Source organism: Pelophylax lessonae, assembly GCF_965119305.1.
Source record: "Pelophylax lessonae genome assembly, chromosome: 1".
Classification (NCBI taxonomy): Eukaryota; Metazoa; Chordata; class Amphibia; order Anura; family Ranidae; genus Pelophylax; species Pelophylax lessonae.
The window spans coordinates 152,570,544-152,595,128 of NC_138768.1; positions in this window are offsets into that span (position 1 = coordinate 152,570,544).

The window sequence follows — 24,585 nt, forward strand, 5'->3', positions numbered from 1 at the left end:
GGACTACTATTTGTTTGTTTGCACTGCATTTGCATTTTTGCACACAAGAATTGCTTTCATCATATGCATAAGTTGTGAACAAAAGGAAGTCACCTTTTTTGATTACAGAGCACTCAAGTCACCGGATTGTTTTTGTTATATATTTTTTGTTGGTGACAATACATTTGCATTTGCATATAAAGACTGTTACTGTTATATAATTATAGAGACTTTTATAGAGTCTTTTTGCACTGTCACGTTTTTGTGATATTTTGCACTGTGCACTGTCACTTTATATTTATGCTAAAGATTATTTGTGTATTCACCTTTTTAGGCAATTTATGTAGTTCTTATCACTTCTGAGCGCTGTCTTATCCTGTTTTGCATTTTACACTAACATATGTTGTTTTTAGACTAGCAGCTCAGAAACACATTTATTAAGTATATTTAATTCACCTAGGCGCGGTCAAGTGACCTTCCTCTTTGAGTCACTTGGTGTATCTAAAGGTGATGAACTGACCAAGCATGTCCCCAGACCTAAACACTATTGAGCACATGTGGGCCATCCTCAAAAAGAAGACGGCGGAGCGCAAGGTCTCTAACATCCACCAACTCTTAGATGTCATTATGGAGGAGTGGAAGAGGACTCCAGTGGCAACCTCGAAGCTCTGGTGAACTTCATGTCCAAGAGGATTAAGGCAGTGCTGGAAAATAATGATGGCCACACAAAATATTGACACTTTGTGCCCAATTTGGACATTTCCACTTTGAGGGGGAAACTCACCTTTGTTGCCAGAGGTTTAGACAATAATGGCTGTATGTTGAGTTATTTTGAGGGGACAGCAAATTTACACTGTTATACAAGCTTTACACTCATTACTTTACATTGTAGCAAAGTGTAATTTCTTCAGCACTGTCACATGAAAAGATATAATAAAATATCTACAAAAATGTGAGGGGTGTACTCACTTTTGTGAGATACTGTATATGGTAATATCTGTTCTAAGCATATATCTACGGTAATTAAACAATGCCCAGTACTCTGAAAATGTTTTGGCTTAATTCAATTACGATAGCTGGTGAATGGTTTGGAGCGGCAGCGGGGTATGCTGGGAGTAATGCAATGAACATTTATATAAGATCGTTAACTACATAAATCTTTTTTCTACTATTAATTAATAAATAAAAAGTACTCCATAAAACACACGTTGTTATAAAATACATAATATTAAAAACATATAATGTTAAAAAAAAACAATGCTCGCTAATAATAAATATTTGCAATTATATACACTGTGTGTTTGGTGTGCTGGTTGTATTGTAGTGTGTGTGATTCCTATATGGGACCCATTGAGGTCACTGTTTGATCCTTATTCATATGGGGAATTGGAACTGATGTGAAGCATATATGGATATACAGTATCTCACAAAAGTGAGTACACCCCTAACATTTTTGTAAATATTTTAGTATATCTTTTCATGTGACAACACTGAAGAAATGACACTTTGCTACAATGTAAAGTAGTGAGGGCACAGCTTGTATAACAGTGTAAATTTGCTGTCCCCTCAAAATAACTCAACACATAGCCATTATTGTCTAAACCGCTGGCAACAAAAGTGAGTACAATTAGCCATTTTCCCTCCCCGATGTCATGTGACTCATTAGTGTTACAAGGTCTGAGGTGTGAATGGGGAGCAGGTGTGTTAAATTTGGTGTTATCGCTCTCACTCTCTCATACTGGTCACTGGAGGTTCAACTTGGCACTTCATGGCAAAAAACTCTCTGAGGATCTGAAAAAAAGAATTGTTGTCCTACATAAAGATGGCCTAGACTATAAGAAGATTGCCAAGACCCTGAAACTGAACTGCAGCATGGTGACTAAAACCATACAGCTGTTTAACAGGACAGGTTCCACCCAGAACAGGCCTCATCATGATCAACCAAAGAAGTTGAGTGCACATGCTCAGCGTCATATCCAGAAGTTGTCTTTGGGAAATACTGTAGATGAATAAATGCTGCCTGTCAGTGTTCAGACCATATGCCCCACACTGCATCAAATTGGTCTGCATGGCTGTCGTCCCAGAAGGAAGCCTCGTCTAAAGATAATGCACAAGAAAGCCCACAAACAGTTTACTGAAGACAATCAGACTAAGGACGTGGATTACTGGAACCATGTCCTGTGGGCTGATGAGACCAAGACAAAATTCTTTGGTTCCAATGGAGTCAAGCGTGTGTGGTGACAACCAGGTGAGGAGTACAAGGACAAGTGTGTCTTGCCTACAGTCAAGCATGGTGGTGGGAGTATCATGATCTGGGGCTGCATGAGTGCTGCGAGCACTGGGGAGCTACAGTTCATTGAGGGAACCATGAGTGCCAACATGTATAGTGACTTACTGAAGCAGAAAATGATTCCCTCCCTTCAGAGACTGGGCAGCAGGGCAGTATTCCAACATGATAACGACCCCAAACACACCTCCAAGACGATCACTGCCTTGCTAAAGAATCTAAGGGTAAATGTGAAAGAGAAAAATACTGCGCTACCCTGGGTAAGTAGGATGAACAGCTCTAAACAACAGATGAATGAACAATATAAATATGTAAACAATATAGGTAAGTGAAAATAAGCGAGTGTGGATCACTCCAATACCTCAAATATAAAATGGCACTGTATACTTATAGTGCAGAAATATTAATAAACAATAATATATAATAATAATATATGACACTGGTGATGATGGTGACAGTCCATAAAACAACGTGACTATAGTGCAAAAAAGTGCTGCATTGAAAGTCTCTTTAGTGCAATAGCATTCAGTGGTGACTCCTGTGACCCTCTGCTTCACCCTTCAGTGCTCAAAGGTAAGGTAGCCCACTTACCAGATGTAGTTGATTCTTATGGCGTACGCCAAAAAGAATCAAGAATCGCTTGTGTGTTATTCCTGGTATCAGATGACCCGGTTCCGTGTTGAGCCCATATGCACTCGGGATAAACAAGAAAAGAAAGAGCTCCTCATAGTGTGAAAAAGTAACGTCCTTTATTTTTCACTCGAACACATGGTATACACACTCTTCATCTTAAAAGTCATCCAGTAAAAAAGTCCATAAAACACTGTGGTAAACTCCAAACGTGATAATAAAAACTAGTGCAAACTCGCAAGTAAACGGTGAGGGGTCACAGCAAAAAGGGGGGTACCCGCTGAGGGGTCTCCTGGTAGATAGGTTACTGCTACTGAGCTCCTGTGGTGCCTCGCGGCACGATACAACAGGACGCTGGTGAAGCTCCGCTGTTAGCGCCTTCCCCGGAAATGGTGTAGTCGGCGTGCGGTCCAGCAATGGCTCAGAGCGAGGCAGCGTGCGTACCAGCTTGACGCGTTTCGTCAGAGATATGACGTCACTTCCGAAGAAATAGACCAATTAGGTCTATCCTACATAAGGACACACTAGATGCCGCCCGCTATCCCCTGATGAAGTCACATGCGTGTGACGCAACATGTAGGGCTTGAACAAAGCGAAAGCATACCGGAAGTGACGCAATAAAATTAGCTCGCTGCTCGTGGAGTACATGCACAGTACTGTTTGTAAAGAAGTGAGTAATACAGCTGTTTTTAACCTATTAAGCCCTTATAAACGTTATTACACCATGGAGAGGGCCCACCAGAAGTACACCATAGGAAATAACAGTTAACAGAGATCCACCAACTTGATAGATCCTAAGAGGACCTCTAGAGGTTGTTAAGCTTATAGTTTGTTGGCACTGATTATTTTTATTTGATTGTGATTATTGTTTTTGTATTGGGATTACATATGCATTTGAGTATTCACATAAGTCTTCTACGTTACCTATTGATCATATTGAGTTCACAACAGCGCAACACATTTCTGCATAGAAACAAATCAGCTTCTAGCCTCAGCTTGCTTAATTAAGCTTTGGCAATAAAACCTGGAAGCTGATTGGTTTCTTTGCAGAATTGTGATTAATTTTTCACTCTCTAGCTTTAGTAAATAAACCCCAGAATGACAAAATACTTGAACTGGATGTGAGGATGAGTTGACCAGAACTGCACTGAAGCAGGTCACTGAATCAGTGGAATAATGGCCAATTTTTCAGGATTTTCTTATCCCCACCTATCCTATAGATCATAAAAAAATAAAATAAGGGTATTTGTCCTTTCTTCTCACAGGGAGATTTTTACTCCCTAATCATGTCCTATTTCTTGCTCAATGCAGACTCACAGTGCCATCTCATGGTTTTATTTTTCACCTAAACATCAAGAGTTTCTAGTTTCTAGTTTGACCTACACTAGCTGCCTGTTTTGGGAACAGGATCATCTATTAGTATATATATATATATATATATATATATATATATATATTCAGTATCTCACAAAAGTGAGTACACCCCTCACATTCTTGTAAATATTTTATTATATCTTTTCATGTGACAACACTGAAGAAATGACACTTTGCTACAATGTAAAGTAGTGAGTGTACAGCTTGTATAACAGTGTCAATTTGCTGTCACCTCAAAATAACTCAACACACAGCCATTAATGTCTAAACCACTGGCAACAAAAGTGAGTACACCCTTAAGTGAACGTGTCCAAATTGGGCCCAAAGTGTCAACATTTTTGTGGCCACCATTATTTTCCAGCACTGCCCTCTTGGGAATTGAGTTCACCAGAGCTTCACAGGTTGCCACTGGAGCCCTCTTCCACTCCTGCATGATGACATCACAGAGCTGGTGGATGTTAGAGACATTGAGCTCCTCCACCTTCTGTTTGAGTATGCCCCACATGTGCTCAATGGGGTTTAGGTCTGGAGACATGCTTGGCCAGTTCATCACCTTTACCCGCTTCTTTAGCAAGGCAGTGGTCATCTTAGAGGTGTGTTTAGGGTCGTTATCATGTTGGGATCCTGCCCCACGACACAGTCTCTGAAGTGAGGGGATCATGCTCTGCTTCCGTATGTCACAGTACATGTTGGCATTCATGGTTCCCTCAATGAACTGTAGCTCCCCAGTGCTGGCAGCACTCATGCAGCCCCGGGCAAAGACACTCCTACCACCATGCTTGACTGTAGGCAAGACACACTTGTCTTTATATTCCTCACCTGGTAGCTGCTACACATGCTTGACACTATCAGAACCAAATATTTTTATCTTGGTCTCATCAGACCACAGGACATGGTTCCAGTAATCCGTGTCCTTAGTCTGCTTGTCTTCTGCAAACTATTTGCAAACTTTCTTGTGAATAATCTTTAGAAGAGGCTTCTTTCTGGGACAACAGTCATGCAGACAAATATGATGCAGTGTGCGGCATATGGTCTGAGCACTGACAGGCTGACCCCCCACCCCTCTAACCTCTGCAGAAATGACTATGACGCTGAGCACGTGCACTCAACTTCTTTGGTCGACCATGGCGAGGCCTGTTCTGAGTGGAACCTGTCCTGTTAAACAGTTGTATGGTCTTGGCCACCCTGTTGCAGCTCAGTTTCAGGGTCTTGGCAATCTACTTATAGCCTAGGTCATCTTTATGTAGAGCAACAATTCTTTTTTACAGATCCTCAGAGATTTCTTTGCCGTGAGGTGCCATGTTGAACATTCAGTGACTCGTATGACAGAGTGAGAGCGATAACACCAAATTGAACACACCTGCTCCCCATTCACATCTAAGACCTTGTAATACCAACGAGTCACATGACACCAGGGAGGGAAAATGGCTAATTGGGCCCAAATGTAACATTTTCACTTAGGGGTGTACTCACTTTTGTTGCCAGCGGTTTAGACATTATTGGCTGTGTGTTGGGTTATTTTGAGTGGACAGCAAATTTACACTGTTATACAAGCTGTACACTCACTAGTTTACAGTTTACATTATAGCAAAGTGTCATTTCTTCAGTGTTGTCACATAAAAAGATATAATAAATATTTACAAAAATGTGAGGGGTGTACTCACTTCTGGGAGATACTGTCTGTGTATGTATATATATATATATATATATATGGTATACATGTATACATAAGTAAAAGAAAAATAACTGCGCTAAGTGATTCAAAGAAATAAAGCAGCAGCTTCAAGTGTGACAACACCAAAAAAAAAAAAAAAGTAAAACAAGCTGCGCTATAGCAGTGAAACAGTGCTAACACCACACGTGCGTAGCAAAAAACATTTATGAAAGAAAAGTATTTGAAAAGTCAATAAAGTCTCTATTCAAATATGTTCCACAACGATAGATTCGCAGGATTCACTAAGTGCAGTTGAACCTCCGCTAGTAGTGCAAACTGCTTACCGGAGTGTAATGAATATTACGCCAATTCAGGGGATTTCACACCCGAGACCTCCAAAGGATATCACGCTTGTAGGTCAAATACTGAACTGTGTTCCAAAATCCTGGACCATACAGTAGGCTCAGCCGACATCATACCATGTACATAGGAAAAAAGATATAGGATCCCATAGTGTAAAACTGATATATATTGTATAGAAACGAAGGAGGAAAACTATGAAGTGTACAAAGTGTTTAAGCGGGAAAGTAAATAACACAAAACTGTGAAGGGTCCAGAAAGTAGTAGATGTCCAAAATAGACCAGATTCCACCAAAGTGTAGTGACCACTAGGGATGATCGAACGGTTCGGGTCCACCATCGGTTCGGCCCGAACATTGGGTGTTCGAGGTTCGGCCGAATTTAGAACTTTTTGCCCAAAAAGTTCGGAATTCGGCAACCAGAACCGCCCAAAATGCAATGCTTCAGGAAATGGGCTTTAAAAGCCCGTGATTGGACCAGAACCATTAGCAAAAGCCAATTGAGGGGGCAGAAGAATGCTAGGAATGTGATTGGAGTGACTAGGGGGTCCCTAGACCAATCATTAGTGAATACGCCCCCCAGTATATAAGATCGCCCCCGCCATATTCCCAGCATTGTTATACTGGACATGGAAGAGAGTGGAAGCAGTTCTGTTAATTTTACTTTAAAAGTGTCATTTAGCTATTTTTAGTGTGAGGAAAGGGATATCTAGTGTAGTTAGAGTGCTCCTTTACACTTAAGTTAGCTTCAAAAATTTAGTTTCTGTAGGGAAAGTGTGAAGTGTCAGGGGACCGTAGTGTAGTGTAGGGTTAACTGACAGTGACTGCTATGGCAGGGTGACAAAACCCTTCCATAGCAGGGTGACCGCTATAGAGAAATGATCATTTCTCTGCTTCGGGACAGGTATGTGGCTTCTCACCAGCAAGCATTTTTTAATGCTGCAGGGGCTGCCACTGCCAGTGCTTTTTTGAGGACATGTTTGATGTCAGACATGACATCTGAATATGTGTATAGGGGGGATATATAGACATATATGTCTGAATATATACCCCATGACATATATAGGTGTGATAGTAGCAGAAATAAATGCTTGCGCTAATGAAATCATTTACAGTAATATATTTCTGCTACTATCACACCTATATATGTCTAGGGGTATATATTCAGACATATATGCCTATATATACCCCCTATACACATGTTCAGATGTTTTGCCTGCCTCAAAAGAACCCCAAAAAATGCCAAAAAAACGCTAGTGTCAAAAAAAAAAATGCCCAGGTGTGTTTTTGCTGGCATTTTTTGGGGGGTTTTGGAGGCAGGCAAAACATCAGAACTTGTGCACAGTACCACTATACACAAGTTCAGATGTTTTGCCTGCCTCAAAAGAACCCCAAAAAATGCCAAAAAAAACGCTAGCGTCAAAAAAAAAATGCCCAGGTGTGTTTTTGCTGGCATTTTTTGGGGGGTTTTGGAGGCAGGCAAAACATCAGAACTTGTGCACAGTACCACTATACACAAGTTCAGATGTTTTGCCTGCCTCAAAAGAACCCCAAAAAATGCCAAAAAAAACGCTAGCGTCAAAAAAAAAATGCCCAGGTGTGTTTTTGCTGGCATTTTTTGGGGGGTTTTGGAGGCAGGCAAAACATCAGAACTTGTGCACAGTACCACTATACACAAGTTCAGATGTTTTTCCTGACTGCAAAGAACCCAAAAAAATGCCTGCTATTAAACCGGCAAGGTGTTACAGCAGAGAAGCCATATTCCTGTGCTTAAAGTTTTCTAATACAAACGATCTTTTTTTTTATGGTTCTGGACATGCTACAGAGCTGAAACTTCACAGGTACACCTTTTAGACCCCCCAGACACAAAATCACACAAAAAAAAGTTCTTAAAAATTGTCATTTTTGATAAAAAAGCCAATTATTGAAAAATTTAAAAAAAAAAAAAAAAAAAAGAGATTTTTTGATTTTTACTTTGGATTTAGTATCTGGGGGGTCTAAAAAGTGTACATGTGAAGTTTCAGCTCTGTAGCATGTCCAGAACCCCCCAAAAATTAGCATTTTCTTATAATTTTTATTAGAACAGGAATACGGCTTCTCTACGGCGCTTTTTCTTGCATTTATCGGGCATTTTTGGAGGCAGGCATGACTTTTTTTGGATTTAGTGTCTGGGGGGTCTAAAAAGTGTACCTGTGAAGTTTCAGCTCTGTAGCATGTCCAGAACCAGAAAAAAAGATAATTTTTCAGTAGAGCAGGGATGGTGGGACCCCTCTTTTACACTTATATGATCTTTTTTTGGGGTTCTGGACATGCTACAGAGCTGAAACTTCACAGGTACACCTTTTAGACCCCCCAGACACAAAATCACACAAAAAAAGTTCTTAAAAATTGTCATTTTTGATAAAAAAAGCCAATTATTGAAAAATTAAAAAAAAAAAAAAAAAAAAAAAAAAAAGAGATTTTTTGATTTTTACTTTGGATTTAGTATCTGGGGGGTCTAAAAGGTGTGCATGTGAAGTTTCAGGTCTGTAGCATGTCCAGAACCAGAAAAAAAAAGATTGTTTGTATTAGAAAACTTTAAGCACAGGAATATGGCTTCTCTGCTGTAACACCTTGCCGGTTTAATAGCAGGCATTTTTTTGGGTTCTTTGCAGTCAGGAAAAACATCTGAACTTGTGTATAGTGGTACTGTGCACAAGTTCTGATGTTTTGCCTGCCTCCAAAATCCCCAAAAAATGCCAGCAAAAACACACCTGGGCATTTTTTTTTTTGACGCTAGCGTTTTTTTTGGCATTTTTTGGGGTTCTTTTGAGGCAGGCAAAACATCTGAACATGTGTATAGGGTGTATATATAGGCATATATGTCTGAATATATACCCCTAGACATATATAGGTGTGATAGTAGCAGAAATATATTACTGTAAATGATTTCATTAGCGCAAGCATTTATTTCTGCTACTATCACACCTATATATGTCTAGGGGTATATATTCAGACATATATGTCTATATATCCCCCCTATACACATGTTCAGATGTTTTGCCTGCCTCAAAAGAACCCCAAAAAATGCCAAAAAAAAAACGCTAGCGTCAAAAAAAAAAATGCCCAGGTGTGTTTTTGCTGGCATTTTTTGGGGAATTTTGGAGGCAGGCAAAACATCAGAACTTGTGCACAGTACTACTATACACAAGTTCAGATGTTTTTCCTGACTGCAAAGAACCCAAAAAAATGCCTGCTATTAAACCGGCAAGGTGTTACAGCAGAGAAGCCATATTCCTGTGCTTAAAGTTTTCTAATACAAACGATCTTTTTTTTTCTGGTTCTGGACATGCTACAGACCTGAAACTTCACATGCACACCTTTTATACCCCCCAGATACTAAATCCAAAGTAAAAATCAAAAAATCTCTTTTTTTTTTTTTTTTTTAATTTTTCAATAATTGGCTTTTTTATCAAAAATGACAATTTTTAAGAACTTTTTTTGTGTGATTTTGTGTCTGGGGGGTCTAAAAGGTGTACCTGTGAAGTTTCAGCTCTGTAGCATGTCCAGAACCAGAAAAAAAGATCATATAGGTGTTAAAGTTAAAGGAGGCTCCCGAACCACATCCCTGTTCTACTGAAAAATTATCTTTTTTTTTTTCATGGTTCTGGACATGCTACAGAGCTGAAACTTCACATGCACACCTTTTAGACCCCCCAGATACTAAATCCAAAGTAAAAATCAAAAAGATCTCTTTTTTTTTTTTTTTTTAATTTTTCAATAATTGGCTTTTTTATCAAAAATGACAATTTTTAAGAACTTTTTTTTGTGTGATTAATAGTTAATGGGGCATGACCCAGAACCCTAGGCACTTTTTAGGGGCATTTATTGGGTTTTAGGGCTTAAAAATGGTGTTTTTTGATTACAGAAGTTCGGGTCCCATTGATTTCAATGGGGTTCTGAAATCCGGGCCGAACTTTCGTGAAGTTCGGGTGTTCTGGTCGAACCGAACTTTTCAAAAGTTCGATCATCCCTAGTGACCACCACCAGATGTACAAACTGCTTACCAGATAAATAAATTAAATCACCAAAAAATGATAATATTAGATGATTCAAGCACTAAGTTCCACTCAAAGAATAGTGACCGCCACCAATAGTACAAACTGCTTACCAAAAATAAACAAATAATTGCAGAGTAAATGAATTAAGGGACAATCCAGATGTAAACCAGACTCCACCTATTAGGGACAGTGACCGCCACCCAAAGCTGCAAACTGCTTACCAGATGTTACTTATATGGAACGCCAAATGGAATTTAAGTCCACCAAGGGTCTCATATGCTCCAGTAATCCAGTTATGAAGAGACTCAAGTAACCTCCAATTGGTAATGGGTTCAAGTCACACAGTATGGGCATCAATCACCGGATCACATGTGTAAAAATAAAATATGTTCCATAGCGTAAAACTGTATACTTTATTTAAAATCAAAGTAGAAAATAACTTACAAACATCAAATGGGGAGAGCGCATGGAAAGGTAACAAGCCGCCAGCCGGTCGGCTCTTTCGCCCGCCCTTGGTCTCACTCGGATGACGGCAGCACGCCGCGACCGATGTACGTTTAGTCAGATATGACAATTTCAATGTATACAGTACATGTTAGATATGGGATTGTGGGAATGAATAATCATTTGTGTAGAATTCTCAAAATCCAGTGTTTTTATAAAAAGACAGTTCAGTTGATTTTTTTTTTTTAACACACCCAGGGCTATAAAAAGGCCCCTAAAAAATTATACCACATATATACTGTAAATATCCATAATTGTAGAAATAATCCACAGCTGCTCAATATAGCCCAGCATACTTATTAGCTTTTCAATGTAAATGTTATGCTTTTTCTACATTTTCTACATAAAAACTATGATTTTTCAATGGGGTACCTACCACAAGTCTATATGTACTGTATACTCTTCCTTAATGGTGGTGCATATGTCATAAGAAATTGGCAATCCAGGCTACTTCATGAGATCAGGTTTGCAGAAAGTCAACTTTTCTACAAGATCCCACCCTGTAGCCTTCCAGTCAGTTAGTCAGTGGGTAAGACAAGGAGGAATGAAGGGTGGGAACAACATACGTTATACACAATATTTCTGCTGTAGAGCAAAGTTTACAACTTCCAGTGTACTTGTTCTCCTGAAGGAGCCTAGATGGCTGCTTTCCTATGACATATGAGACCACCATTTTGGAAGATTTTACAAACAGGATTGCGGTAGGCTAAATGATAGCTTTTATCAGAAAAAGTATAATATTCATATTTCAAAGTTGATAATTTTGCTAAGCTATTTACTGTTGATACTTAGCACAAAGATACAGTTGCCATTTAAATTTCTCCAACAAGATGCAAAAAAAATAAAATAAAATAAAATTACAAAAAAACATAAATTAACCTAATGAATCATTTATAAGTTTCCCTGCAACTACAGAATAATAGAGTTTGATTTTTTTGTTAATTTACCAGTTAGGATGTATGTTTTACAAGTTTTTCTGCAGGAAAACATATTTTATTTTGAGTGGCTTGCAGACAGTAATACATAAAAAAAGTGTAGTTTTTTTTATATCTAGAAACTTTATTTACACAATTCAAATTTTTAATACAGTACCTGTGATATAGTACCTGTGATATAGTACCTGTGATATAGTACCTCTGATAGAAATGTACTAAATTTGTTGTTTACTTTAGATTAGATTAGATCAGATGTGTAAAAGTGCATTTAAAAAAGTGCGGGCAAAAACCGGGTGACATAACAATTTGCAAAACCCACCATTTTATTCTCTACGGCCTCTGTTAAGAATATATATAATGTTTTGGGGTTCTAAGTAATTTTCTAGCAAAAATACTGATTTTTACTTGTAAACAAAAAATAGGAGATTTCCTAAAACTGGTGCACACATAATCTGGTACAGCTGTGCATAGTAACCAATCAGCATTTAATGTCAGCTTGTTTAGTTAAGCTTTACCGATAAAACCTGGAAGCTGATTGTTTGCTATGCAGAGTTTGCACCAGATTATGTGTGCTCCAGTTTTAGTAAGTCTCTCCCAAAGTGTCAGAAGAAGGCCTGGTCTTAAAGAAGTTAATGCCTGAAGGTGTTTCTTGGGTGTTGGGCCTCTCTATATATGACATTGTTGTTGTTAATATTACAAAATATGAATATGACAAAAAAAAATGTATTTAAGTTCTTCATTTTTAAAGAATTGTAGGATAAAATGACGTCTTCAAAAAACTCTCTATGCCTCTTACGAAATACCTTGGACTGTCTACTTTCCAAAAAGTGGTCATTTAGGGGATATTTGTCCTGTCTTAGTATGTTAGGGCCTCAAGAAATGAGATAGGTCATCAGTACATAAGGTGTGTTCAATTTTTTTTTTGACTGGCACCATAGCTTGTAGACTCTTTGGGGTGGATTTACTAAAGTCAAACAGACTGTGCACTTTAAAATAATGCAGTTGCACTCTGCAAGTGCAGTTGCTCCAGACCAGCTCCAGTAAATGACCAGAAGCTCTGCTGACTTCCATCATCCAATCATGTGCAATCAAAATGCTGTTTTTTTAATTTTCTTTGTGCGTGATTGTGTATTTTTTTGCAAAGTGAAGGTTTACCTAATTTGCTATGCTCTGAAGCACGTGCACTTGCAGAGTGCAACTGCACTTTGCAAAATGCACAGTCTATTTGTCTTTAGTAAATCAACCCCTATAACTTTCACGCAGACTAAATAATATGCACAGCTTTTGGTTATTTTTACCAAAGAAATGTAGCAGAGAGCACAGAGCAGCCCTGAAACTCTTCTAAAATCTCTCTCTGGTGCCCTAGGCTTCTCCTCTTCTGCATGTGCCACTATAGCAGGCTGCTTGCTATGGGGGCACACGTGCAGGCTCGCTCCTGATTTGGACCGTGTGCATCCATAGATACATACAGCGCAGCTCCCCCCTGCCCCCTGCTCCCTTCTCACAGAATTTGATTGACAGCAGCAGGAGACAATGACTAAGTATTAAGGAGGGAGGTATATAGGAGGGTGGGGGGGGGGGGAATACGAACACTGGGATATATTTTACCTTATGGCAGGGAAGGCTTTAAGGTAAACCATGGGGTTTATTTACTAAAGGCCAATTCACTGTGCACTACAAGTGCACTGCCAAGTGCAGTCGCTGTAAATCTGAGGGACACATGTAGGGAAAATAAAAAAACAGCATTTTTGCTTGCACATGATTGGACGTTGGAAATCCTCAGAGCTTTCCCTCATTTTGATCTTCCTCTCAGATCTATAGCAACTGCACTTCCAAATGCACTTGCAGTGCACTTGTTTGTAGTGTACAGTGGATTTGCCTTTTGTAAATCAACCCCAATGTCTTGCTTTTACAACCACTTTAGGTGAACTAATTCACAGAATTCACTCTGAATGAACAGGGGAGGGGCAGAAAGAGCTGCTGTGTGTGAAAATACAGTGTCTTTCCTGTTAGAACCCCCTGAGTATTGTGATAGCTGAACACCCAAAGCTCTTGAAAACTGTTAGGTGAAAATTAAAGGAATAAGTCCACAAGGTGACTTTAACTAAATACTTTGAAGTTAGAAGCTGATTGGTTACTATGAACAGCTGCTCCAAATTTTGTCTGTTCCAATCTTAGTAAATTTCCCTAGAGGATGTTGGAAGAGCAAAGTTATGGCGACTACATTTTATCATATCATTAACCACTTCCTGGCCTGCCACTGAACATTTACAACCGTACAAGCGTCGCTCTGAGATGACGTAGGGGTATGCGCTCCCACAAGCACACCTCAAACCTGCCTTTGGGTGTGTGCATCTATATGATTGTGACCCCTGTGTTCACCGGTCACAGAGGATTCCAGATCAGGATACAGGGCCACTTTGATTGGCCTTGATACCATGTGATCACATGACCAATGGTAAATAATGGCTGTCACTCACAATGCCAATGTTTACTACTGTCAACTACTGTTACTATTCTTTGATTGGTTACAGCGATCACATGTCCCATCACAACTATCACTGTACTCAATGGCTGCATCAATTCAGTTGAACAGTGCCAAAAATGATTGCTTACACAGCAATCATAGCTGTATAAGAAATCACAGTGCAAAAAAAATCCCAATCACGCCCTAGAGCAGTGATAGCAAACCTTGGCACCCCAGATGTTTTGGAACTACATTTCCCATGATGCTCATGCACTCTGCAGTGTAGTGGAGCGTCCTGGGAAATGTAGTTCCAAAACACCTGGGGTGCCAAGGTTCGCCATCACTGCCCTAGAGCATTATAGCATCACTATGGACACTGGTGAAAGTATGTAAATAAAAAAAAAATATAAAAACAAATGATTTGTTTTCTACATACTGTCACTACAGCAAGTGCAGTGTCACTACGCTGACATTGTACTGCTGTAGTAGTGACCATGTACAATAGTTGGCTGCTTTGATATCACTGTGTGTCAATGCCACCAGCTATTATCTCTGATCACCGCCACTGCAGTATAATATCACCAGGCCAGTGCTGCCAGTCAGTATCCCTAATCACTGCTGCACCAGTCAGTGTCCCTAAATAATTCTGCCCAAATAATTCTGCCTCACAATGTCCCTAATCACTGCTGCACCAGTCACAGTGTCCCTGATCACCTCCACACCAGTCATATTGTCCATGGGCGTCTGCAGAACCTTTTTTCAGGGGGCATCATTTTAAGGTCACTCATGCTCCGCCCCTTTTCAACAATGTCATTAAGGGGAGGGGCTTAGTCATTATACTTATTTTGAGTATTTAGTTTTAAAGAGCAAACAGCAGCATTTATTTTTAAAGCATTTGTTAACCTAAAAAAATATATATCCTGTTCCCTTAAAGCATGTTATACAGCACAGTGCTTTGCTGTGTAATTTGGTCCCTTCTTTCACCTAAAATACCTGGCTAATGGCTATGTCCTCCCCTCTGTAAACTGACCACGGCATACCATGGCTGCTGAGCCCTTACACTGTGGTCAGTTTACATGCCTCTGTCATCCGCAGCCCTCCTGTCCTCCTCTGTCCTCACTCCCTCCTCTCTCCCTGCCTGTCTACTCCTGTGTCAGTGCCCCCCCCCCTCTCCTCCTGCTGCTGTAGTTTAATTTAAAGTTTCATATCCTGTCCACAGTCTGTAAAGCTCCTGCGTTTTACGTATGATGTGGATTTTCAGCTGCAGAAATATTCCACTTCAGTAGTCATGTAGAGAAACGCTGAGACACCATTCCCAACTCTCAATGACTCATCATGTGTGGATGATCTCAATTCAGCAAGTAAATACACACACTCAATAAGATGTTTCCTAGAGTGACTTATGTATATAGTAACACAGTGATGATAGGCTGAAGAGACAGGTTGGGTAGAGATGGTAGATGACAGACACTTGAAAGGAAATGTTCTTGAAAGTAAGATAGTAGCAGATGGGATGCAGATAGGTTTAGCAATCATGTATGGTAGCAGATGACAGAGTAGCAGGTGGACATACAAGAGAGATCAACCCAGTGCAAGAACAGGTGGTAGTAGGCTCAAGAGCTAGCAATCTTAGATAATGCAGATGTAGTAATAGTCCTTTAGTATGCAGAGCTAGATAGTGTAAGCTTTAGTATAAAGGTTTATAGAGGTTTCACCTGTGGGGTACTTATCACTAATAGCAATGTAGCAGAGGAGAGGTTCGGCAAGAGCGGATGATCCGGTAGCGGGATACAGGGATCAGCGCAGCGTGGTTCCGACAGCGAGGTATGCTTGCAAGCATGAGAGCTTCAAGACAGGTTAGCATCAAGGCACAAAGCAGTTTGAACGAACACATGTGAGTGAGAGCCGGCGATCTAAATAGCCATCCAGTCCGGCGCTCAGTGATGACAGCATCAGTCTTAAAGGTGTATGCGCACCTTGCCAAAAGAGAATGGTGGGGCGCATACACTTATGAAAGAGTAATTAGGGTACCCAAAGGTACCAGAACATTACAGTACCCCCCCTTAAGGCCGGCTCCTGAAGGCCTCTGGAGCTGGTTTGTCTGGGTACTTCGCATGAAAATTGCGGATTAATCTAGAGGCATGTATGTCAGAGGTGTTTAGCCAGGTGTCGTCTTGGGGCCCATAGTTCTTCCATCGAACCAAGTACTGAAGTCTTCCTCTGTGGATACGAGAATCCAGAATCTCTTTTATCTCGTATTCTTCTCCACCTTCAACTTGTACAGGAGGAGGAGGTGGGATAGTAGGCCTTATTCCTTGGTCAGGAACATGGGGCTTCAGTAGCGACACAGGGAAAATGGGATGTATTTTGAGGTCTATTGGCAATGTAAGCTGTACTGCAGCTTTTCCAATAAGTTTCTTGATTGGGAAAGGTCCCAAGAACAGAGGTCCAAGCTTTTTGCTAGGGATTTTCAGTCTTAAATTTTTTGTTGAGAGCCAAACGAGGTCCCCGATAGCGTACTGAGGAGAAGGTCTTCTGCGAAGGTCATAGTACTTCTTTTGTTGACTATGAGCGTGTGCAATGGTAGTATTAAGCAAACCCAGAGAGTCCTTTATCTGGGTAAGATAGTCTGAAGCTACTGGGTTATTTGAAGGAAGGATGCGTGGTGGAAGAATAGAGGGATGAAACCCATAGTTCAAGTAGAACGGACTCTGCTTGGTCGTACTGTGGGTTGCTTTGTTGTAGGCAAATTCTGCCAGAGGGAGAAGATCCACCCAATCATCCTGTTGGTAAGAAGTGTAACAATGTAAATATTGCTCGATGCATTGGTTGACTCTTTCAGTCTGTCCGTTGGTCTGCGGATGGTAAGGAGAAGTGAGCTTCCGCTCGATCCGTAGTATGTGACATAGTTCTTGCCAGAACTTGGAAATAAATTGTGATCCACGGTCAGACAGAAGAGTTTTTGGGATACCATGTAACTTAAAGACATGTTTCATCAGGAGTTCTGCCGTTTGTTTGGACGAAGGTAGTCTGCGAATAGCAATGAAATGTGCCATTTTTGTCAGATGGTCCACTGATACTAAGATGGTATTAAATCCTTTGGAAGGAGGCAATTCCACTATAAAGTCCAAGGACACAACTTCCCATGGAGTTTGGGGTATTGGTAGACTGCATAGTAGACCGGATGGTCTCGTAGTGTCAATTTTGGACCTGGCACAGACATTGCATGAAGAGACGAATTTTTGTATAGATGTTTTCATGTCAGGCCACCAGAATTGCCTGGTAATCAGATTAAGAGTCTTTGTCATACCCATATGTCCTGCCATAGGCACATCATGCGATAATTCCAAGATCTTGGTGCGTATGGTAGGTGGTATGTAAAGTTTGTCGTTGTAGTAGAGGAAGCCTTCTGCATCAGTATTTAGTTGTGGTGGGGGTGTATCCAAACTTATACCATGCAAAACCTCTTCCTTCAAGGAACGGACAACTCCAATAATGCGTTTGTGAGGTATTATAGGAACGGAAGGGATTTTGAAGTAGTTTTCTTCAGTTAGTCGTGATAGTGCATCCGCCTTTTTGTTCTTATCTGCAGGTGTGTAGGTCACTAGGAAGTTAAACCTTAGAAAGAATAGTGACCATCGTACCTGTCGGTGCGAGAGAGTTTTGTTAGTCTGAAGATATTGGAGATTTTTATGGTCCGTGTATATAAGTATTGGTAATTGGGTGCCTTCGAGTAGATGTCGCCAATTCTCCAGAGCCAATTTTATAGCAAGCAGTTCCTTTTCACCCACGGGGTAATTTATCTCTGGACTGCTTAGGGATTTAGAAAAAAAGGCGACTGGATGAAGTGGTGAAGTGTGAGTTGGTCGTTGGGAGAGTATTGCTCCTACTGCCATGTTTGACGCATCTACTTCCAGAATGTATTGGAGGGATGGGTCTGGATGGCGTAGTATGGGAGCAGAAGTAAACCTTGTCTTTAACAGGTGAAAAGCTTTATTTGCTTCATCTGACCATTTGAATGGTTTTTTTAATGCTAGTGAGCTGTGTGAGGGGTCTCACAATGGCAGAGAAGTTTCTAATGAACTTCCTGTAGAAATTCGAAAATCCAAGGAATCGCTGTAGCGCCTTGCGTGTGGTTGGTGTAGGCCAATCCTGAATGCAGGATATCTTACTCATGTCCATCTCGATTCCTGTTTTGGATATGATGTAGCCTAGAAACAGTACCTCTTCTTTATGAAACAAGCATTTTTTCAGTTTCACATAAAGGTTGTGTGCAAGCAATCTCGATAATACTAGTCTTACATGTCTTATGTGTTCAGACAGGGATCGTGAATATATAAGTATATCGTCCAGATATACCACAACACAGACATCTAGTAAGTCTCTGAAAATATCGTTTATAAATTGTTGAAAAACTGCAGGGGCGTTGCATAGCCCGAATGGCATTACAAGATATTCGAACAATCCGTATCTGGTTCTGAATGCAGTCTTCCACTCGTGTCCATCACGGATTCGAATGAGATTGTATGCTCCTTTCAGGTCCAATTTTGAAAAATAGGTAGCTCCACGCACCTGCTCAATGAGCTCAGGGATAAGCGGTAGAGGATAGCGATCTTTTATTGTAATAGCATTCAATTGCCTATAGTCGATGATAGGCCTGAGACTTGAGTCCTTATTGCGGACAAAAAAGAGTCCTGCTGCTGTGGAAGAAGTGGAAGGTCTAATAAAACCCTTTTCCAAATTCTCATCCAAATAGTCTTTGAGATGGGAAAGTTCATCCTGTGAAAGAGGATAAACATGACCGAACGGCAATTTGCTATTTGGGAGTAGATCAATGCTACAATCATAGTCTCGATGGGGAGGTAGTGCTTGAGCATTTTTCTCAAGAAAAACCTCAGAGAGATCCTGATAACATAGTGGTGCAATCTCATCTGTCACCACAGACAGGATCTTCCCGAAAGACGGGAGGTTACACGTACCCTCGCAATAGCAAGAGAGGAAGGTCAGGGTCCGTTCCTTCCAATCTATGGTTGGTTGATGTGTGTGCAACCAGGGAAGTCCCAAAACAATGGGAAAGTGGGGTGAAGGTATTAGATCGAAGGTAGTGGTCTCCATATGAGACCCGTTAGTAGTGACTAGGAGTGCCTGTGTCTGATCAGTGATCGGACCAGAGGATAAAGGAACACCGTTAATAAGACTTACTGAGACAGGTTTAAGTTTAGAAATAATAGGAACTTTATTTAAAGCAGCAAAACGTATGTCAATATAATTTCCACAAGATCCTGTGTCAATCATGGCCTTAGTAGTAATCCTGTTCTGGTCCCACTGTAATGTTAAGCAAACAGAAAGGTAAGGGTTAGTGATTGAAGTTGTCAATCCCCCTAGGAGGACATGTGAACACTCACCCTTCTTTTTGTAGACTAGGGGACAGACGTTTATCTTGTGATCCGGGGATGCACAGTACAAGCAGAGATTACCAGATCGTCTTCTGGCTCTTTCCATAGTTGATAGAGGTGGGCGTATGGTTCCTACCTCCATAGGAACGGGGTCAACGGCCGAGATCCGAGAAGAACTGGATAATGGCATTCCCATTTTTTCAGCCTTTCTTTCTCGTAGTCTTCTATCTATGGTGATACTGAGTTGTATCAATGCATCCAGGGTTTTTGGCAGATCTGCTCGGGCGAGCTCGTCTTTAACGGCCTCTGGTAGGCCAAGCCTAAATTGGGATTTCAGAGATGCATCATTCCATTCTGAATCAAGGGTCCATCTCTTGAATTCTGCGACAAAGTCTTCTACAGGTCTCCCACCTTGTTTCAAGGATCTTAATTGAAGATCGGCAGTACTCTGCCTATTGGGATCATCATATAGGCTAGTGAGTTCTGCTAGGAACAAGGCATAGGAGTTGAGAAGCTGGTCGCTTTTCTCAAAAAGCGAGTCTGCCCAGGCCCGAGGATCGCCTGTTAGGTAAGAAATAATAGTACAAACCTTAATGTGATCAGTAAGGTAGGTACGGGGTTTTAGCAAGAAAAGTAACTCACATGCGTTTTTAAATTCGCGAAATTTTTTGCGATCGCCTGTAAATACCAAAGGAGGATTTATTTTGGGTTCAGGGGACTGAGCAGTGGTAAGTTGTGTCAGTCTAATTACCTGCTGCGACAGAGCCTGATTGTCTTCTTTTAATTCAGCAAGTGCGTGTATTAACGCAGTTACTTGCTGTTTTAATTGTGTCATCTGAGTGGTTATTTCTGCTGAATCCATTTGTGGTTCGTTCAATCTGTAACGCTCCTGCCTTTTACGTATGATGTGGATTTTCAGCTGCAGAAATATTCCACTTCAGTAGTCATGTAGAGAAATGCTGAGACACCATTCCCAACTCTCAATGACTCATCATGTGTGGATGATCTCAATTCAGCAAGTAAATACACACACTCAATAAGATGTTTCCTAGAGTGACTTATGTATATAGTAACACAGTGATGATAGGCTGAAGAGACAGGTTGGGTAGAGATGGTAGATGACAGACACTTGAAAGGAAATGTTCTTGAAAGTAAGATAGTAGCAGATGGGATGCAGATAGGTTTAGCAATCATGTATGGTAGCAGATGACAGAGTAGCAGGTGGACATACAAGAGAGATCAACCCAGTGCAAGAACAGGTGGTAGTAGGCTCAAGAGCTAGCAATCTTAGATAATGCAGATGTAGTAATAGTCCTTTAGTATGCAGAGCTAGATAGTGTAAGCTTTAGTATAAAGGTTTATAGAGGTTTCCCCTCTGGGGTACTTATCACTAATAGCAATGTAGCAGGGGAGAGGTTCGGCAAGAGCGGATGATCCGGTAGCGGGATACAGGGATCAGCGCAGCGTGGTTCCGACAGCGAGGTATGCTTGCAAGCATGAGAGCTTCAAGACAGGTTAGCATCAAGGCACAAAGCAGTTTGAACGAACACATGTGAGTGAGAGCCGGCGATCTAAATAGCCATCCAGTCCGGCGCTCAGTGATGACAGCATCAGTCTTAAAGGTGTATGCGCACCTTACCAAAAGAGAATGGTGGGGCGCATACACTTATGAAAGAGTAATTAGGGTACCCAAAGGTACCAGAACATTACACAGTCTCTATAATAAGCCCGTGTGCCCCTGTGTCTGTGTTTTATAAAAACGAAAAGATTACCACTCACCAGTCACAGTGTCCCTGATCACTGCCACACCAGTAATAGTGTCACCATGTTCTCTGAAGAGCCATCCGTGTTCAGATCAATCTTCAGAGAGCATTTTACAGGCAGTGAGAAAGCATTGCATAGCCTCCATAATATATGCTTTAACCCTTTGGACCCTGCACAAGCACCCCCTTTTACTTGAATGAGTCACGATCAGTGGGCATACAGGGGTTATAATTCCTATCACAGCTGCAAAGCCAGGCAATACAGCCATGATATAGTAAGTACTAACAGGTGTTTATCAGAGCTCTTGATGGTGGAGATGGATTTTGCTGCGTGTTAGTACCAGGTCACGGTCCTCAGGATTGCCCCACCAGGAGTGATCGATCAGAAGCGTAGTCAGTAGACAAGCCAAAAGGTCAGCAACGAGCAGTTGCAGGTTGGGATCAGGCAGAAGTATTGTCGAGGAACAAGTCAAGGGTCAATAACAAGTGGTAGCAAAATATGGACAACAGCAGGGAAGACAGAAGTGGGATACTGGCTGGAGAGAGAGCACAATAATCTGGCAAACAAGAAGTGCAGAGACATGGCTTAAATCAGGAAGTTTATGGAAAGATCACAGAGTTCCGGGTTCAAGACAAACAAGGTTCAAGACAGGATCATTCAGGGATTTGTCCAGGGAACTGCCCAGCGCACTGTCCAGCTTTCCAGTTAGCTTAGCAAGAAGAGACATTGCCTGACACAGCAGAGGTTCTAAGTTCAAATCCAGGTCCTGTCTGTAGTTAAAGAGAGTAGTGGTTGAGGGATGTGAAGACCACAGCTTAACCTCAAGGGTTTACCATGCCCTAAAAGTGCAGCCAGTCACTAACACCCCAGACCAGTGTAGCTAGAGTCAGTGTTTCAGATTGCCACCACAGTAGACCATTTCAGCGAGCAACAGTTTTTCTGATCACGGTCACCACACCGGTCCCAGTGAATGCATTTATGGGTTGTAATTCTTGCCCTTGCTGTGTGTGAGAAATACCTTTTAAAAAATGATTTTCATTTGCCAATTTTCCAAAAACTTGTGGCAATAAAATGAATTCTTCAAAATATTTACCATGCCTCTTGAAAATATCTTGGGGTTTCCACTCAACAAAATGTGGTTATTTTGTATGTGTTTCCACTGTTTTGGTGCTCCAGGGCCTCCAAAAAGGTAATAATTAGTCAGTAAATTAGATGCATTTATACTCCTGGAACGCCTACAGGTGCTCTTTGAATTTTGGGCCCTTCTATGTGGCAAAGCTGTGAAAAAGTATACCACATATGGTATTGCCTTTCTCAGGAGGTGTATAAGAATGTGTTTTAGATTGTAATTCAAAGAATGCCTATGATCTTTGATAGAAATATCTTAATAATTGACAGCTTTGTGTAAGAAAATACATAAGCGCTTTCTAAAATGGGGTCATTTTGTAAGTGTTTCCACTGTCCTGGTGCTGTGATAGGTAGTCAGCAAATTAGATGTGCATTTTATGTCCCTGGAGCACCTGAAGGTGTTCCTTTGATTTTGGGTCCCTCTATGCATCCAGGCTGTGAAAAAGTCTCATATATGTGGCATAGCAGAATATGTTTTGAGTTGTAACTGTAAATATGCCAATGCTGTGTGTGAGAAATAACTTGTTAAAATGACAACTAAAATACATTTTATTTACCTTCTTCTTTCCCCAAAAAATTGTGCCAAAAAATACAACCTCAAAAAACTCCACATGCTTCTTACTAAATACCTTGGACTGTCTACTTTTCAAAAAGTGGTCATTATGTGGGCTCTATAACTTTCACACAGACTAAATAATATACACTGATTTGGAGGAAATATAGCACAATACATTTTGGCCTAAATGTAAGAAAGATTATTCATTTGCAAAATGCTTTAACAGAAACTAAGAAAAACTATTTATTTTTGTTTATATAGCAAAAAACAACAAAAAAAAAAAGAATAAAAAAAAAAGAACAGTGATTAACCACCTCCCGCCCACGCTATAGCCGAAAGACGGCTACAGCGCGAGCTCTAATTTCCGGGAGGCCGTCTTTAAACGGCCTCCCAGTAACAGGCTCCCCGCACGCTCCCGCAAGCGCGCATCGGGGAAAATCTGTGTCGGCCGTGTCCCTTGGACACAGCCAATCACAGATCGTGGTGAATGGCCAATCACAGCGGCCATTTGCCACGTGATCGGAACGTCCAATGAGAGATGATCTCAAATGTAAACATATGAGATCATCTCTCATTGCCAGCTCTCCTTCCTCACACAGAGACTGCGTGTGAGGAAGAGGAGAGCCGATCAGCGGTTAGGGGACACAGAGAAATGTAATCTGGGCACTGATCACCAGTGCCCTGATTACACAAGAGGTAAATAAAATGCCATAACTGCCCATCATTAGTGCCCACAGTGCCCGCCATCAGTGCCCTCCATCAGTGCCCACAATCAGTGCCCATAGTGCTGCCAGTCAGTGCCCATCAGTGCCTGCTCATCTAAGCACTGATGGGCACTGACTAGCAGCACTATGGGCACTGAGTGTGGGCACTAATTGTGCTGCCCATCAGTGATCTTCAGTGCCGCCCATCAGTGCTCATCAGTGCCACCCGTCAGTGTCCATCAGTGCCACCCATCAGTGTCCATCAGTGCCGCCTCTCAGTGCCCATCAGTGCCACTCATCAGTGCGGCCTCTTAGTGCCCAGCAGTGCCACCTCTCAGTGCCCAGCAGTGCCACCTCTCAGTGCCCAGCAGTGCCACCTATCAGTGCTCATCAGTGCCGCCTATCAGTGCTCATCAGTGCCGCCTATCAGTGCCACCTATCAGTGCTCATCAGTGCGGAATATTAGTACCTCCTCATCAGTGCCACCTCATCAGTGCCCATAAGTGCCACCTCATCAGTGCCCATAAGTGCCCCCTTATCAGTGCCCATCAGTGCAGCCTATCGGTGCCCATCAGTGCCGCCTCATCAGCGCACATCAGTGAAGGAGAAAAATGTATTTATTTTCAAAATTTACTCACAGAAAATAAGAAAAACTTTTTTTTCAAAATTTTCTGTCTTTTTTCTTTTTTTTGTAAGAAATAAAAAACCCAGAGGTGAATAAATACCACCAAAAGAAAGCTCTATTTGTGTGAAAAAAATGGTAAAAATGTCATATGTATGCAGTGTAGCATGACCGCGCAATTGTCAT